Raw genomic sequence first — 15658 nt, forward strand, 5'->3', positions numbered from 1 at the left:
TTTTGCTTCATTATCTTTGATTACTTTATCTGGCTGACAGTTTAGGGTATTTGGTGATAAAACTACAGTACCTTTCTTGTCTATGTCTACATTTATTTTTTTAGCATTGGCACCAGACTCTGTCTGCCAGAGTGATTCCATGGAGAGGATTAATTAGCCTGGTTATGACTCCAGAAGGCCTGTACAAAGAGACAGAGTCCTGTATAAATGGGGTTCACCCTTCAGAAGTTACTGGAACTTCAACAGTCACTTTGCATCTTACTGGAATGGTGTTCTGCAGAGGCCAAGGGAGTGTTCTTTATATCTGCAGGAATTTCTAATGGGAAAACGCTTCTAGTTTCTACTTGGAGAAAATACTCCCTTGAATTAGTATGATAAGGAAAGTGAAGTAAAGGATAAGACAAATATTTTTCTATAGACTCTTGTTATTTATTGAAGAGAGTTCTATTCTTTGAATACTTAATGTTTACTGATTTTTGACATGCACTGGTGAGCACTGTTTGGCAATTATTTTGGTTACTCTCTCCTAATGCTGCAGCACCACTTCTGTGTCTGCTTCTCAAGTGTCCTCAGAAATCCCAAGTATCTGAGGGGAACAGACATGTAGGAATCATAATTGAGAGCCAGTTTTACTTTATGGACTCATTGAGGAAGTATTCTCATTGAATTAACACAGATCAATCAGTAGAATCCATGCCAACCACGTGTGAGTTTTGTTGGTAGGGACTCATGTAAAGATTTCCTTTTCATGGTTCCCACTGAAAGGCTATTATTCATACATACATATTCATACATTTACATGTACATGTGTTTGCAAAGTGCTTATCCATATATTATTTCATTTTGATCCTTACAATTCAAGGAATTAGGAAGGTAGGTATTACTATCCCCATTTTGTTTATGAGGAAACTGAGTCTCCAGAGGGCTACGTGTCTTGCTTAATAATGATGATGATGATGATAAATGGACAGAATCTGTCCGCTGACCTCTAGACGTAACTGCTTATTTGATGTATTTTCTTGGATTTCTCTTATGCAACTTTATTTGTCCCGAATGAATTCTTGACTCTGTCCTCTGGCTTTCCTCCCCATTCATCGATCTTCACAGGTAAAAGTCATCAATCACCATCTTTCAGTTGCATATGTTAGAAACCTAAGCACCATTCTTGATTTTTCTTTTTTATCAGTCTATCCCCCACATCCAAACCATAATCACTGTATCAGGTATCTGTCAGTACTTCCGAAATACATCTTCTCTCCACTTCTCTCCATTGCCACTGCCAGTCCCCTAACTGGACTACCACCACCTTCTGGTAGGCTCCAGCATCATCTCCTGCAGGTCTCCTGTGTTTCTCTCTTACCTCCATTCAATTCTCCTTGTGGGAACTGGTGTGATCCAAAATGCAAAGCAGATAATCCTCCTCTCCTATTTAAAAACCTGCAATGACTTCCTATTGTTCCTGGAGTATAAACTCTGTGTTCTCTATCCCAATTTACATGTTCTCACTCTGCCCAACCTCATTTTGTGCCTCTGTACCTCCTGCTCATTATATACTGTCTACTCTAATCGTTCTTAAAGTTTCTTAAACATGTTAAGTTCACTCCCACTTCAGAACTTTTGCACAGTCTATGCTTTCTCTCTTCTTTACATGAGTGGCTCCTAATTATCTTCAGGTCTGAGCTTCAGTATTATTTTTCATAGAGGTCTTCCATAAAAATGTCATCTAAAATAGCTCCTTTCCATTATTTTCTATTTCCTCACCTTTTGTTTCCTTCGTAGTGTTTATCACAATTCACATTTTTTAACTTGTTTGTGTTGTTTATCTTCCTATTTGGATCATGTTCTCCACCAGGGCACTGACTCTGTCTTCTTTGTTTACCACCCTATCCTGGGATCTTAGCACATTGACTGGCACAGAGTAGGTACTCAATACATATTTCTTAACTAAAGGAACCACTTACTTCAAATTCCTCATATTAACAGTGGGAAATTAACCACTTTGAGGTGAAGTGTTTTGCCCAGTGCAACATGAGGACTTAGTCACTGAATCCATTCCTTTCTATACTTGGCATTGAATTTCATTGCACAATGATGTAAAGGCATTGGAAATAGTTTCTTAAGCCTCTCATTGAGGTATTGGGTGAGACTAGTTCCATTTTAAACTAAACATTTGATTTAGGGAAGTAAAATGTTATGACCCTTCAGTTGGAATTTGATAAAGATCTTTTAGTTTATTCCTGAATACTGGGACTCTGGCTTATCTACAATCACACATTCCTGATGACTTGACTAATAAGAATAATGTAAATTAAGAAGGAACTTTAGTACTAAAGCTGACAGCTTTTTAAAGGATCATTCTATATGATTAATCTGTAAAACAATAATTCTTGAAAACTGATGGAGAGAGCACTGCCTTCTCTTTTTCTTTTCCCCATCTGGATCCTCCTCCTTTACAGCCTGAAGAAATCCATGCAGGGGCCCTTCCAGCAGGAACAGAGATTATTCTTAGAGGATATTCCATCATGGGGCCAAACCTTTATGGCTAGCTTGCAATGGCTGTGGGGACATGGGAGGACACTGAGGCAACGTTGGTTGTGATCAGTCTTACATTTATATTTCTCACCTGCACAGCACCTTGTGCATGGTATTTGCTCCAGGTAGCTGATACTGTTGGTCCCTTCACAGACTCCCTTTCCAGGGCCAGTGTGCCTATCTGCCCCTGCTGTGAGGGTGGGCTGCTCAAAGCTCAGAGCTGTACCTGTTCTTGGCCTAGGATTGGGCAGAGGGAGAAATTTAACAGAAATGCATTCTCAGTGGAAGCCTCAGCCAAGCTATGGGGAGCTCTGAAGCTGGGATGATCCTGCAGAATTGTCTTGCCTGGGGCAACAGAGCAGGACCTTCATAACCACCATAGCAATTGATTGCTGAATATGGGCTGCCCTGGAAAAGGGGGATGATCTTGAGCGTGGAGAGTGTCTCCAACAGAGATAATCCTTGCAGGGGGCTGACAGCTGAGGACTGTCTGCCTGCAACACCCTCTATAGTGGTGGACTCGTCCTTCATTTCTAGAGAAGAATCTAGGTGGTGCAGGTACATGCACAGTCACTTGTGCATGTAAGAAATCCTGGGACAGACAGACATCCGGCCCGAAGTTCTCAGGACACATGGCTCAAAAACCTGTCTCCAGGAACGTAATTGGAAAACTCACTCAGATGGGATAGATGCTGGCTCTTACTACTTCCAAGTTATCACTGGTCGGTTGGGGCTGGATTTGAGCATAGGCTTATTTTTCTGCTGCCTTCTAGCTGCTGGTCCAAGAAGAAAATAGAGTTGTTTAAACTTCTGTGAGTTCTATTAGAGGATGGTGTTTTTGTAACATAAGATTATGAATTCTATTCCTAGTATCATTTGATTTAAATTTAGCGTAGAGCTGGACTGGCTGTGTGTCTTGACCACACATCTATTAAAAGAAAGCTCTGGGCTACACAAGAAAGGCTTATCACAGCTTCTCCTAGTATTTTGGAAACCTTGAGAGGAGGAAGAATATTTGGAAAGTGAGAAACTTAATAGAAACTCAAGTAGACAAGGGACAACTAGACTCAGGAATGTTTCAATAAAGTTAGCTGATTTGATCAAATGTAAGACTTGCAACACTTTGTATTTTTATTTCCATTTTTTAAAAACATCCATTTTTTTCCCCTTATAAAACTTGTGTTTTTTCTGATGAAAGTATGTCTGGAGTTAGTACCTCTTTCTGTAAAATGGAAATGATAGATGAATCAGCCATGACATTTTAAAATATGGGTTATAAAGCAATTTACAAATTAGTACTCACACAGAGTGCTTGGATAAATGGTACATGTTTGAGTAGCCCATCAAATTCAGCAGGATTTAATCTAATCTCCAGACTTCTTTAATGCTCTAACTAAATGTCTGATAGACCAGCACAGATATGAAAATAGGCCAGTATGTTGTCAAAAACCCAGAAGAGGGTGTCTGTTCAGTGTAATTGGGTAGTCCATTTAGCATAAGGCTTTCACAATCTTCTCAGCGATCTGTTCAGGGGAAATACAGCCTCTTCATTTTACTTTAGACAGTACCTTCGAGGTACCGTTGGACAGTAAGTGACCCTGATAAAACTTTCATCTTATCATGGCGTATGGTCCTGCTACTGAAACATGGTGAAAAGACCTCAACCACAGGAACGGAGTTGCAAAATGGACTTGGAAAACTCTGGGCTTCAGGGAGAGAGGTAGACCCTACTCCTGGGTGGTGATCTTGCATCAAAACACTAAGTATGAGGTTATTCCTTTCATAGTTTTTTTTTCCCAGCTGCTAAATGCAGTGGAGAAAAGATGGTTTTGCCCCTTTGCATATCCATACCGAGAACCAAATAAAATACTGAAGACCTAATAAGATTTAGCTTTCCAGCAACATAAATAATTTAATCAGATTAATGACATTGTTCTACCTGAGGGGTTCCATAATTAGTGGATTATTGAAGCCACGTGAAAGTTATCTGCCATTAGCACCTGGAGGAATTCCTGTTGTCTCAGACTGCGGAATCAAGCAATATGAATATTCCTGTCATGCAAACTGTAAAGATAATAAGCCCCTGGCATTCTGTAAGCTATATAAATCCACAGATTTCACATTAAATATTTAAGGCACAGGAGGTGTTATTTGCTAGGATACAGATAAAGGGAGTTCAACTGCATCGGCCCTTCGTTTCCCTTTCGGGAAGTCTGCTGCTTTGTGGAAGGTCCTTTCATGCCTTTATTACTATGTTCCCCCGCTCCTTTTGCTCGAATATTGTTTCAGTTCCGCTGGAGGTATTCTTTGGGTTTTGTATGAGAAACATTGAAAATATTTTTACAGAAGGTTGGTTTGTCCTTTTCGTAGAAAAAAGAAATTCATACCAGGGGTGCAGACAGAGATGAATCAAGCACTATTTCAATATATGGCAAATGCTAGAATTCTGTGGAAAGGCCATCTCATCACTCTGTCCCTAAAATATCTGAAAGGCGAGCTTCCTCGGCTTTCTGTGTTCTGTCCTCTCACCTGTGTGTTATTTAACTATGGGGAAAAAGGCTGGCCTTTCAATGCGAACTTATTATTTCACTTTTTATATTTTTGTAAGACCTTTCACATAAACAAAATTCATAAATCAGAAATTAGAAATACCGTATGAGATCATGTGTTTAAATAGTTGCATAGAAAACACTGTCATGTGGTTGCCAGAAGCGGGCAATGGGGGGTGGAGAATGGGTGAAGGGAGGCGAAAGGTATAAAATAAATGTTACAGAGTTGTAATGTACAGCGTGGTGACTACAGCTAATAATACTATATACATATTTGAAAGCTGCTAAGAAAGCAGATCTTAAAAATCCTCATCACAAGAAAACAAATTTTTTGTAACAGTATGTGGTGACAAATGTTAATAAGTCTTACTGTGGTGATCATTTCAATGTACACAAATATCAATGCACACAAATGTATCTGAAACTAATATAATGTTGTAATGTCAATTATGCCTCCAGAAAAAACTCCCTGTCACCATAGTTTATAGAGAGATGACACAGCTGATTTAGCTGTAGCTGGACATGCTGCTGCTGTGATGTGTTTTCCAATTAGAGCACTCCACATTAAGTGAAGGTGCTGTTTTCTGAGTTAGGTTCCATTCACTTAAGATAATAGACCAGTCGGGGTATGTCCTATTCAAATGGGTAAGATGAGGAAAGGTCAGTGAAGAGACTCTTTGCAGACATACGGGCAGGGTTAGGGGAGCCAGCAAGCAATGGAGGCATACCCCAATGTGGTACATGCAGGGTGGAAGGGGAAAGGGGAGGAAGTGGTTCCCAGTCCCCTACAGCTGTAGAAGAGCAGTGTCCAACAAGTTACTTTGAGTTATCACCATCAGCAGGACCCATGCTGCTGCCGACTCAGGGCCTGGCAAGGGAGTAGCTGGGGGACTAACTAGCCCCAAACCTCTCTCCTCTCACTCTCCATCATGTTATGTCCCATCCAGTGAACCTAGCTGGAAGCTAGAGGACAAGACATCGTGCTGTTTTTATCCATGGAAATCAGGTTCCTAGGTCACAGAGCAGGGTGGGGATGAGTGGAGAATAGGTCAGAGTGGCAAATGGGGATATCCAAAATGACCGTATCTTAAAAGATTTGGCCAAGTTCTTCTGATATGAGGCTTTACATTGTCGTTGAAAACATTGTGAGCAGAATGATAGAATTTAAATAACAACATATGCTGCAGGAATTTACAGCATTGTTAGCTCATGTGTGACTATATAGAGAGTATTTGCATATACCACAAAATATCACTCCTGTTCCCCTGGAGAATTTATAAAATGATGAGCTAGTTGGCAGTAAGAGAATGCCCCTGTCATAATCACACTCAGCTTCCTATTTCCTTTTCTCCTGTATTATCTGCTGATCTGATGTGATGTGCGGGACCTGGTCCACGACCGCTTGTGTTGGAGTGAACATGACTTGGTATCCAGGGTTTTATATTAATTAACAAAAGTTCTCTGACCCTGTTTCTGTAACTGTTCAAAGTTCAGAGATCAGAGTTTTGATAATGTATCTATAGCTCCAGCTATCTTTAGCTTTGTTTTTATTTTTTATTTTTTAATTTTTCTTCCATCATGAATCAAATATCAAAATTTTAAATGAGAACAGGCTGTCTGTTTTGTGAGCCTACGTTACTGTGCAACCAGGAGAGTTGGTTGTGACCAGCCCTCCTGGCTAACCGTGCCCCGCCGTCATGAGTGTGTGAAGGCTGGCAGTGGTGCCCACACTGAGCGGGCAGCACAGAGCTTCCTGTACAGTCGTGTTACTTGACCGTAGAAATTTTACTGGCTGTTTCCTCTTAGTCTGAAATATGGGAGGATAGTTTGATAAGTGTATACAGGGGTGGCATTCTTCTTTGCTCCAGAATTCAGCGTGACTGAGTTTGGACCAGGGCTGGAGTCCTGAGTTCCTGACAATCTGGAGGGGTGACGAGCACGATGGGGTGGGTGGGCTGGTTGAATAAATTCTCACAAGAGTTCCTCCATGAGTCTGTAGGAGCCCTAGCTTCTCTGTGCACATAAACACAGTACGTTTTCCCAAACATGTACATATTTTGTTGTTATGGGTAAGATAGTGTTTTGTTTTTTAAAAGGTCAGTGTGTTAGCTTTTATTTTTTGCAGGTATGTATTTTCTCAGAGGATAGATACTAAATGATTGACTACAATTCTGTGAAATTCCAAGAAATTATTTTGTTGGTATAAAAGAGTCTTTGCAGTGAAAATGTTGAGTGCTGGGAATTGAACCCCAAATGTGCATGGGGGTAGGTGGTAAATGGAGGGACTAGCTGTGTACCAAGGAGGGGCATACCCCCTACCAGGGCAGGGCTGAGAGTCTGGGGCTGTAGCCTTGTTTTTAATATGTAACTGTATATAGTTCATTGCAATGCTAATATTCAGTTAAATTTGCTAATATTTGGTAAAATTTGCTCTCCAACATAGGCTTTGAAATTATTAGTTAAAGGTACCCCTCTTATGTTCTCTATTTTCTGAAGTAGAAATAAAAAAGATTTTATATACATCTCAGCATTTTTGGAAGGGAAGGTGTCAAAAAATTCTCCTAGGCAAAGTACTACCTTAAAATTTTTCCCTCTTTGCTAGAGCAGCAGACTCTACACTTCCTTATATACATCTCCTGATAGTCCTCTTTATACTCCTTGTATACTATTCATAGTATTACCCTGTGTGTGGCGTCTTTTAGTTTACTCTTTATCTGTGTCATGCCCTCTTTCATATGGGCTACACACTGATACAGTCTTTTTCAGTTTTTTTGATAGAAAAAAAAGAAGGTACTTATGTACAGTAGTAAAAGATAGCACTTAATTTATACTTTTATCTCTAGGTTTCTCTTTTTGGGGAAGTATGAATATACAAAGATGAAGATAAGCACTTGGGCTGTGGTTTCTTCTATACAATTAAATTCATACCTTTGATATAACTTGAAAATTATTCCATGGAGTTAGCCAACATAGGCAATATGGAGAAATGAAACACTCATGGACGATTTTGTACACTCTGCAGAGTTCACAAGAACAGGAAGAGACCTTTTGAAACTCCTAAATTTGCTGAAGTGTTTTAACTGAAGAACTTTAAGAGTGCTACATCATGTTAAAACTTTAGTGGAGGTAGCCAATGACCTTGACCTACTTGAGATAAATTGTGGTTTGTGTGCTTAAGAGGACAGTGCAATTAAAAATATTTGTGTAATTGCTCTTCAGAGAGTCCTGGCATTAGCATGAGGTTATAAATTACCAAGACTTTCAAAAAAGCAGGAAGAGAGGGAAATTCTCAGAATTTCTGAGAATTTTTTATCTATAGAATTGTTGTGTCTTCTACAAGTATGAAGTCAACATAAGGACATTCTAGGCAACTGGGAATTTACTGGTGGGCTGAGAAAACAATTGAATTATAATATGGACCTTATGCTTCCATCAGCAGCAATTGTAATACCTATATCAGAAATGTATTGCCTCCTTTTCTGAGAGATCTCCAACTAAGTAACTAGCCATGCTGTCTTTAATCTTCCTGGCATCAGTGGTGGCTTAAATAAATCATTTCTAAACAAATATGTTTAAAACCTTTTACTCTATTTACAATGATAGGCTTGACTAAGTAAGTCCTTATCAAATTATGGTGGTTCCTTTTGCCCTATCACTGTCTCCATTAGAAACTCCTATTTTTAGCGATTTGTAGCTCAGATTTCCTTGAGGGAGGAACCTTGGCACTCAAACTAGTAGAGAGAGTGATGGTTATTCATTAACTTACTTGCTCCTGTTTCTTTCTTTTTTTAAGTGCTTTATTTCCAAACCGAATTATGAGAAAGCAAACAAAAGCCTGAAGTAAGTTTAGGGCAGCTGGTTTTTGTTTTTGTTTTTGTTTTTTTAACCAGCATCTTGAGCTTTAATTGCATAACTGAAAGATCAAAATTATATACTACTGAGAAAATGCATCCAGTCTGTGCTGGATATGGAAATATTTTCTGACCCCTTCTCCTTGTAATCAACCAAATTTCTCCTGTTCTCTCTCTCAAGATCTGAAGTCTTTGTAGTTCTGTTTGACTTAAATTCTTTAATTCCTTCTATTACCTATATTTTTAGATCCTTTTGTTAATCTTTAACATGACATGGAAAAAAGTTTCTATTAAAAACATCTTAGATAATTTGTAACAAATAGTAATTTTTAGTTAAAAACTAAATTGAGTTAAAAATTGTTTGAACACTAAATAATTTGGAAATTCTATGTAGTGTTTATCTCCTGTCCCTTGGATGGCATTGTATGGGGATCAAGGACTTCGTAACCCTATCTAACAGAGCCAGATAGAATTTTACCTGTGAAGTAATTCTTACCTAAGGTCATGGAGTTGGACCAGAGGAAAAACGCCAGAGGTTTTGTATTTGAAAAGGTACTAATGTGAAATTGGGTCCAAGGGGAGTTCTGAATAAGGGGGTTGGTTGAGAAACTAGAGGAAAGGAACAGACACAAATGGGTGAAGTTGAAGGTAGAGATAGCATGAGAAAAAGGAACAGTATGAGAATAGGCATATATTGATTGTCTGAAAGAGTTTTGGAGATATAGGCCAATGCCTAGGGCTTCTTTTTGTATGTTCCTGTGTATGTTTCCATCATGAGCTAGATTCAGTAGAGTCATGAGCGTGGGCTGTGCATTGTTTATTTTTTTCCAAAACTTGAAATTTCTAATTTTGTTGGTACTACCACTTTCTTTACATGGCAAGTTGCTATAATGTGGCTCATCAGGGTATGTGCATGTGTGTGTGTGTGTTCTATGGGTTTGTGGGAGAAGGAACCTGTAATATCAGTTTTTAACCTGTAATATCAGTCTGTCAGGTAGTGTCTTAGGTTTGTGGTAGGACAAGTGACATAAAGAGAGTTATTTGGAAGGAAGTCAGAAATTCAAGAGTTAGGACAAAACTGAATTACAGGACCAATTCTTCCAACTAGGACAACTGGAAGAATTGGACAGAAGATTAAAAAAAAAATCTGCTTGTTGGCAAAGGAAAAAACAAGAGAGAAAGAGTGAAGAATGTACTAGACTAGGATCTAGGGGAGCTCAGTGGCCCAGAAAGAATTTTTGGCTGCTTTACCCTGGGATAATTTGCTTATCCTGGAGTACGTGGCTGAGAGACTTGACAATGTTTTGACAGTGTCAAATGAGGGGGGCAGAAATAGGAGTCTCAGTCACCAGTGGTGAGGTGGGGAACTGGTGAGCTCTCAACATTTTGGATTAGAAATTTAAAGAGCTGTACTGTAAGAATAATGAGAACTGGAAGAAATTATACATTTTAAAAACTGCAGCTCAGCTGTAAATCATTTCAGTTTCTTAAATTAGAATGAAGTGAACCCATGTTGCTAGTTCTCCTAGCTACACACCAAAGTTGAGTTTAAATCTTCTCTGGTAGAAGATAATATATTCTATATTTAAAATTATTTCTAAAATTTTGCAAATACTGTGTTTGGCAAACAGTAAAAAGGAACAAGATATCTAAAGTGACAAGAAAATAGCAAAAACAGCATGAAAAATATACCATGTAAATGAATCTACCAAGGCTCCAGATAATGGATAATAGTTTAACTATTCTTGTTGTGTTTAAGAAATTACAAAACTAGGCTGAAATTTTTTGTAGAAAGCAGGAAACTACTAAAAAACAAATGGAAACTTTAGAACTTAAAATTACAATGCTAAATTTATGGAGTCAATAGATAGGGTACTAAACATATTAGACCCAGATGAAGAGAGAATTCACAAACTGGAAAATAGATTGGAAGAAAATATCCAGAAGGACCTACTGACAAAAAGATGAAAAAATACAAAAAAACAGGTAAAAAACATAGTTGGTAGAGCTAATATATTTATAATTAGGGTCTTGAAGGCAAGGAAATAGCAAACTAGAAAAAACAGTATTTGAAGAGAATGGCTGACAAAGTTCCAAACCTAATTAAAAACTCCAAGCCACATATTCAAGAAGTGCTGTTTTAGCAGGATAAATAAAAAGAAATCCATCTCTAGGCACAAAAGAGAAATAGCTAAGTAGGCAGAGAACAAGAAAGTGGAGTCAAGGGAGCAATAATTAAACTGACAGCTGCCTTCTGAGCAAAATCAGATATGAAATTGGAAAACAAATAAGGAATCAAATCAGGAAACAGGGTTCAATTTAATGTTTAGGGAGCTGGGAACATTGAGGTAACTAAAGTAATAGATAAAGACAGAAAAATTATTGTGGGAGGATGATAGAAACTTTGAAGTGAAATAACTCAGTGATACAAGTTGTGGAGTTGTGTATACACAAAGTGACTGCATTTGTGGACTTTTCCTGATATCTTTAACAAGCATGTGTATGCTGGTCACACACTTCTGGAAATTGGCGATTTACAATATTATTTAAGTTTCAGGATTACAACATAGTGATTCACAATTTTTAAAGGTTTTACTCCATTTATAATTATTATAAAATATTGGCTATATTCCTTGTGCTGTACAATATACTCTTGTAGAATATTTATTTTATACATAATAGTTTGTAGCTATTAATTTCTTACCCTTTTCTTGCCCCTCCCCCTTTCCTCTCCCTGCTAGTAACTGTTAGTTTGTTCTCTACATTTTTTAATCTGTTTCTTTTTGTTTATTTGTTTTCACTGGTTTTTAAAAAAAATTTTTTTAGATTCTACATATAAGTGATATCATACAATATTTGTCATTCTCTGATTATTTCACTAGGCATAATACTCTCCAAGTCCATCCACATTGTTACAAATGGCAAAATTTCATTTTCTTTTTCTGGCTGAGTAGTATTCCATTGTATATATACCTCATCTTCTTTATCCATTCATCTGCTGATAGACACTTAAGTTGCTTCCATATCTTGGCTATTGTAAATAGTTCTGCTGTGAACATTGGTGTACATATATCTTTTCAAATTAATGTTTTCGTTTTCTTCAGCTATATACCATGGAGTAGAATGGCTGGATCATATGGTAGTTCTATTTTTAGTTTTTTTTAGGAACCTCCATACTGTTTTCCACAGTGGCTGTACCAATTTACATTCCCACCCAAAGTGTACAAGGGTTCCCTTTTCTCTACATCATCGCTGACATTTGTTACCTGTGTTCTTTTTGATGATAGCCATTCTGACAGGTGTAAGGTGATATCTCATTATGGCTTTGAACTGCATTTCTCTGATGATTAACAATGTTGAGCATGTTTTAACATGCCTGTTGGCTGTCTTATATGGATCTTTTAAGAGTTAATGATGGAGACAGTTGCATGCACTGAGGCTTTGCCTTGCTTGATGCAAGAGACCATGGCTAATTACTAGCTGATCTAAAGCTCACTCAAAGCAGTCAGTATCATACTATTCAGAACGCCAAGAAGGTAACATATGGCTATGAAAACATACTTTCTATTTGAGAAAGCAGAAAGGAAACTCATTCCAAAGACCCAGGTCAAAGATATTTAGCATAAATAAATATTTTTAAAATATTATAATTTGTACATTATGACCAAGATACATATCCTTGAGTTCAACAATCTTTGAAGTCCAGAATTGATCCTGTGTTGATATTTGCCTATACAAATGGAAATGTACCCCTCTCTCTTAATAAAACCAATGACTTGTAACTTTATTCTAAAGAAAGTCTTCTCAGCTGTCAAAGTGCTAAAAGTAATCTTTCAATTTTTCTAACAAGTCATTGTAAGAGCTAGTATGTTATACTTTTTAAAAGTATCACAAATAATATCATTTCTACTTCATATCTTTAACAACTTTCAATCTATTCTCATCATATTGCCCCCAGAAACTACACAATTTGGCTTTGTCTATTTGATATCAGGATAAAGAAAACAAGCTAAAGAAAAGATTTTGGCAGATGAAAGGCATAATTAATGAAGGTGTTCACGTCAAGACCTTGGACAACATGACCACCAAAAGTTGTATCTGAAATTTTAGATGTCCTGAAATAAAGATAGACTCTATGAGCATTTTCCAAAGAGATCCAGTTCAGACAAGGACAAATGAGTAATGCCTGAACCAGTTCGGAAAAAAGATCAAGAATTAGTATGACTATGTGACACTGACCCAGTCATGAAGAAATGTAGAGCTGAGGTAATGAACAGATTCAAGACCCAGGCCATTCTTTGGGCCTTGCTTCCCAAGTCTTATATAACCTGAGAGAAGACTTTCTTTCTCCTTTGAAAGCATGCAGATTTGCATGGAAACACTTGGCCAGAAATAAAGATGAGCACATATGAGTGTCTTAATTCTATCATGTAGTTAATTGATTAATTGTTTAAGAGAAAAATGAGGAATTATTGAAGCAGATGGCCATTTAATATAGCATCCTGTGACCAGCGTTTTCTTTCTGTAAATCCTTCATGCTAAAGGGATCAGCATGAGAAACTGTTCTCTGTTGATCGTTAAACTAAGTGATAATCTTTATAATCCCTTGGAATATAAATTCTTTGAGACGTAGGGTGATGGGAAGCAGAGAGGAAAAGAAATTCAAGTGCTCTTTGCAGGCCTTGGCTTTTTACCATCTGCTTGTTGATTCATTGGTCCCATTTCTTCCTCATCTGTTTATTTGCATAGCAGCACCAGCTGCCCCCTCAAATTTGAATTGCCTGACTTAATCAGACAGGCCCCTGATTGAGAACTGAGTTACAAATTGGCAGATGAATACCAAATTGTTTTTAATAAGACACAGAGTTCTGGGTGCTTTGTGCCTGTGCTATAACTGTTTTTTGGCAGCTACAATAACCAGCAGCGTTCCTTTCATCTTGAAGAGAAAGGCAAAAGGCATTCAGAGGAAGCCTTTGAATTTTGTACTCAGAATTTCCACTCATCTGCCTAATGTTCTTTTTTTTAATTAGAAGGATACACATATGACTTAATTAATCAAGCCTGTCTTAGGGAATTATGCATTTATTAATGGTTTCTGCACTCAAGCACATTATTAAAGGATTTGTGCTAAGCACCTGACATAAAGCAGACTAATTTTGCTTGCTTTGCTTAATGTATTGAGAAATGGCATGTTGATCAGATTTCAAAACATTCAAGCTATGAACTAATGTCCTATTTAGAGGGTTTAAAAATTTAGTGCGTTGGCAATCTAGCCTTTTAATGCTTTCTTCACGAGGCACTCCACAACATGAAATGGCACTCCCTTCATGGGAGGAAAAAGCACTGTAAGTGGAAGAAAAGGAAATAGTAGAGAGAGAAACCCCTGAGGGCAGGGTAGGGCCTTTGGAAATTGACCAAATTGCTTTGGCCTTTCCATAGTTTTTGGCAACCACATCTGAACTAACCTTTCAAAGCCCCCTACTGGGTGTATGAGTGGTTGAAATGATTGCATTGTACCTACCATATTATATAGACCTTGTCAGAGGACTGAGTGTGTGAATCCATATTCAAATAGCTGATGATAATTGTGTTTTGAGCTCCTTATAATCCTGACTATTTTGATCATTTTTATTCACAATAGTAATTAAAAATATAATATCTGGTATGATCAATACCACTATAAAAAAGACATTATATGTTGATTCCTCCACATAAACCATAAATATTTAATACCTTAAAGTTCAGATTCTCATTGCTTTAATAACTGACAAATAACATGAGAAATATTACAGAATTCTCTCTGTACATCTACAGTGAAGAAGAACTTGGTTCAACCAAATGGAGAACAAGCTTCATATATTCAGGGAATTTTTAAAGTGTTTCATTTGTAGCAAACAGTGGCTAGATGATGTCATGGAAGTGTAGCTGTCCATGAGCTGCAAATAGTAAAGTCCTGCCATTCAGCGTTGTCCTGGGAAAGCGGAGAACACAGAGGACCTGAGTTCAGTGTACTGTGGTGGTTGAGAGAAGGCCTCTGGAGCCAAATGACTGGCCTGCATCGGAATCTTGGCTCTACCACTTAGCAGTTTAGCAACCACAGACAGCTCACATGGCCTCTCTAAAACTCATCTTTGGAAATGGGGGTAATAATATCTACTATCTAGACCTCTTGTGATGATTGAAATGAGACAAGTAAACATTCAAAGTATGTTCATATTATTAATCAGTCACAGCCATGTGCTAACAGAAATATGTCTTGGTGTGTTTTCTTTAATTGAAGTATAGTTGGTTTACACTGTTGTGTTAATTTCTGGTGTACAGCATAGTGATTCATTTATACATGTATATATTCCTTTTCATATTCTTTTTCATTATAGTCCATTACAAGGTATTAAATATAGTTCCCTGTGCTATACAGTAGGACCTTATTGTTTATTTATTTTATATATAGTATTTAGTATCTATAAATCCTGACCTCCCAATTTATCCCTCTCTACCCTTGGTAACCATAATTCGGAGATTCAAAGAAATTCAGAAATATGTCTAGTCAAGGATATGAAGTTAGGAATTCAGGGAGATGGGATGTGAATCTTAATCTGACCTCTGGCTATTTTCTCTAGTACGTTATTTTATTAAGAGTATTTCGGTTGTAAGTGATAGGAACCTAAGTTAAATTGGCTTAAACACAGTAGGGAATTGATTGGCTTTTTAAGTCCTTAGTCTCAG

General features: G+C 37.6%; 1 long non-coding RNA gene across 1 annotated transcript in view; it reads left to right on the forward strand.

Moving 5' to 3' along the window:
- LOC116662528 overlaps nucleotides 1–15658 on the forward strand; it is a 176355-nt gene that overhangs the window by 62720 nt on the left and 97977 nt on the right. The gene's annotated exons all lie outside the window — the stretch shown is intronic.

This window comes from Camelus ferus, unplaced genomic scaffold (assembly GCF_009834535.1).
Source record: "Camelus ferus isolate YT-003-E unplaced genomic scaffold, BCGSAC_Cfer_1.0 contig299, whole genome shotgun sequence".
Taxonomy (NCBI): Eukaryota; Metazoa; Chordata; class Mammalia; order Artiodactyla; family Camelidae; genus Camelus; species Camelus ferus.